The sequence below is a fragment of the Colobus angolensis genome, unplaced genomic scaffold, assembly GCF_000951035.1.
Source record: "Colobus angolensis palliatus isolate OR3802 unplaced genomic scaffold, Cang.pa_1.0 Scaffold147, whole genome shotgun sequence".
NCBI classification, from domain to species: domain Eukaryota; kingdom Metazoa; phylum Chordata; class Mammalia; order Primates; family Cercopithecidae; genus Colobus; species Colobus angolensis.
In genome coordinates, this window is record NW_012114566.1 from 7,325,232 (window position 1) to 7,329,329 (window position 4,098).

The window sequence follows — 4,098 nt, forward strand, 5'->3', positions numbered from 1 at the left end:
TGCTTATGGTCCCAGGGGTGAATGAAATAGCTCAAGCCATTTCTCCTGCATCTAGTCATCCCAGAAAAGCTTCGTATTTCAGGGCCAGATCATCTGACTAGTCTAGCTAGGGTGATGTGCCCATACCTTGGCCAGGCATAAAGCTGGGTGGATAGGGAGCAAATGGAACATTTTGATGGACAGATTACCAAGACTAGATGCATGGAGAAGTGGTTATTCTCAAAAGGGAGGAAATTGAGTCACAGTTACCAAAAAAAGGGAAGAATGAATTTAGGGCAGAAACAAGGATATGTCCTGAAACCTTTGCATTACCATAGATATGAAGGAGTTCCATGTGTACATTTTTTTACTTCATAAAATAACTTTAAAAATTCAGATATGGGCATTCAGTCTTAGTTGATACTTTTTACCTTTTCATTTCTCTAAGTCCAATTATATTTAGATTTTCATATTCCATTCAGTTCAATTAGAAAAAATGCCACAACTATAATGAGGATTTTGTTCAGTTTGGTTACAAGTGTTAATTCATTCATTCACTTGGACAATTCATTTATTCAATATATTTTTTTTAAATTTAACTTTTATTTTAAGTTCAGGGTACATAGGTAAACTCGTGTCATGGGGGTCTGCTATACAGATTATTTCATCACCCGGATCATAACCCTATTACCCATTAGTTATTTTTCCTGATCCTCTCCCTCCTCCTAACTTCCACTCTCTGGTAGCCCCCAGTGTGTGTGTTGTTCCCCTCTATGTGTCCATGTGTTCTCATCATTTAGCTCCTACTTGTAAGTGAGAACAGGTGGTATTTGGTTTTCTGTTTCTGCATTAGTTTGCTGAGAATAATGGCTTCCAGGTCCATCCATACCCCTGCAGAGCATACAATCTCATTCCTTTTCATGGCTGCATATTATTCCATGGTGTATATGTACCACATTTTCTTTAGCCAGTCTATCATTGATGGGCATTTAGGTTCATTCCATGTCTTTGCTATTGCAAATAGTGCTACAGTGGACATACTAATGCTGTGTCTTTATGATAGAATAATTTATATTCCTTTGGGTATATATTCAGTAATGGGATTGCTGGGTGAAATGGTATTTCTGCCTTTAGGTCATTGAGGAATTGCCACACTGTCTTCCACAATGATTAAACTAATTTACACTCCCACCAACAGTGCATAAGTATTCTTTTTTGTTTGTAACTTTGCCACCATCTGATTTTTTTTTTCTTTTAATAACAGCCATTCTGACTGATGTGAGATGGTATCTCATTGTGGTTTTGATTTGCACCTCTCTAATGATCAGTGATGTTGAGCCTTTTTTTCATATGCATGTTGGGCACATGTAGGTCTTCTTTTAAAAACTGTCTGTTCATATCCTTTGCCCACTTTTTTATGGGGTTGTTTTTTCTCATAAATTTGCTTAACTTTCTGATAGGTGCTGGATCTTAGACCTTTGTCAGATGCATAGTTTGTAAAAATTTTCTCCCACTCTGCAGGCTGTCTATTTACTCTTTTGATAGTTTCTTTTGCTGTGCAGAAGCTCTTTAATTTAATTAGATCCCATTTGTCAATTTTTGCTTTTGTTGCAATTGCTTTATGCATCTTCATCATGAAATCTTTGCCGATTACTATTTCCAGAAGGGATTGCCTAGGTTTTCTTCCAGAGTTTTTATAGTTTTGGACTTTACATTTAAATATTTAATTCATCTCGAGTTAATTTTTGTATATGGTGTAAGGGAGGGTCCCAGTTTCAATCTTTTGCATATGGCTAGCCAGTTATCCCAGCAGCATTTATTGAATATGGAGTACTTTCCCATTGTTTATTTTTGTGAGGTTTGTGGAAGATTAGATAGTTGTAGGTGTGTGGCCTTATTTCTGGGTTCTCTGTTCTGTTTTATTGGTCTATGTGTCTGTTCTTGTACTAGAACCATGCTGTTTTGGTAACTGTAGCCCTGTATATAGTTTGAAGTTGGGTAGTGTAATGCCTCCAGCTTTGTTCTTTTTGCTTAGGATTGCCTTGGCTATTCGAGCTCTTTTCAGTTCCATATGAATTTTAAAATAGTTTTTTCTAGTTCTGTCAACATATATTTAAAATTGACTTTCTCACAGTATAGAGCTCAATTTATGACACTGAGTTGGCAGAAGTAGAGATTTTCTTTTTATTAAAATACATATTTACATGACAGAGTAAACCATTGGCTTTTAAACAGTGCTCTAGAGTGGCTGAGAGTTTCGAGTGGTCTTTGTCAGAGTGGGTAGGGACTTAGTGGCTGGACTTTAGTTCCTTTGTGCTTCTGCCCCTTCTCACCTGCTTTTCCCTATCTCTCACCTCACCATCTCCAGCTACTTCAATCAGAAGAGCTTCACTTTTATTTGTGGGGTTTCTCAGCAAGATTCCCTTTTATGAAAAAAAAGTTTGAAAATTACTGGCTTCAACAACATGTAAATGTTAATTAACTGTTAGCACACCTGTTTGATTTATTACACCAGCATCTTCTTAGTCCAAACCCCAAATAATGGAACATGTCTATCTAGGCAATCTCATCTTCTTGATTAAAAAAAAGTTTGGACCAATCTGGAATAAGCAAATAGAGAATGCTCACTGTGGATGAGGCTCTGTACGCTACATTGTTTGAGGGAATAATAAAACAGATAAAATACAGCTCCTTAGCTTCACTTAGTCGGAAAGATAAAACAAACATATACAATAATGAAAAGTCAACAGAAGAACTGTTTCACTAGGCAGTATCCAATAATTGTGAACTAGATCACTGCATGCCAGTCCAGAGGGAGTTAGAGGAGAGAAAGCTCATGTCTGATCCACCCTCTAGAAGGCAGAGAGGGCCTTCTAGCTGATGGCACATTATGTTTAGGTTCCAAGTTCTATGAGTCTAAGGATTAAAAAAAAAGCCGGAAAGTCCTTTTATGTTATGAAGTATTTCTGTATCTTTGAATTATCCAAATTCCTAAGTGCCTTTGGAGACCTTTTGGGAAAATACAAAAAAAGTTTTAATGATGATCTCATATTCTTTTTCCTCCTTTAATCTGATAGCTTGAGGTCTGACACGAAAAACAAAGTCACAGAATTTTATTTTTGCATATGGAGGGTAAAATGTTTTTATTTGGACTGTTGCACTAAGCAGATGCACTGTTAAATTAATACATAACAAATTGCACAGAAAACTGGAGTTTTTGTGTCTACATGTTTTACTTTGATTTTGGTCCCTGTCATTGCCTGTTAGGTGAAGTTTGATTCTGTTTTTTCATTATGTCTGGGTTTGAAGGCCTTAGTTCTATTCTAACTTCATTTAAAACACTCTTAAAGCCATTTTTCAGTGAAATCTCACCTGGTGAACTGACTCACATCAAAAGGAATTCCAGAAATAAGAATAGTCATGCCCTTTCTGTCATTGATGTAATGGTGTTTTTCAGCATCCTTTAATAATCATGAGTGGTATTTTGGAAATCCTAGATATCTGACTGCGTTACTGACCACTACCTTCTAAGGGGGACTCAGGGGAAAGAATATCATTTTAGGAATATTATTTACTTTTTAACCTGAGAATGTTATTTGTTACCACAATGGTAATTTAAAAACTATAGGATTTTTAAAAGAGTGTTTCTGAGGAATATAACAAAATATATTCAACACACTTGTTCTAAAACATACAGATTCCTTGAAGTAGACTGGTATAAGCATTTTGATAATTCTTCCGCTTGTCTTTTTACAGTAGCTTAAAATTGTGGGATTATTGAAATAGTTACCATCTAAAGTGGCAGTGTTAACGTAAAGATTTACATTTACAAATTCGCCTTGCTTTTATGTATTTTTTTCTAGAAATTATTTTTTCCTACCAATTGAGCTAAAACTCTTAATTTTGTTTTGTTTCATATTACAGACGATTTGTATAGCTCTCCCTGTCTTCATTTTGCATATTTTGGAATTCTTCCTAGGAACTCTTTTGATCTAGATGTTTCTTCTAGGTAACATGAAACTAAATATCTTAGGTTATAAGCTTACCTATGTTCAGCTCAGTTAATTAACTTAGCTTCTTCCTTAGGCAAAAACTGTCTCTTGGCCTAGAAGTTCAATA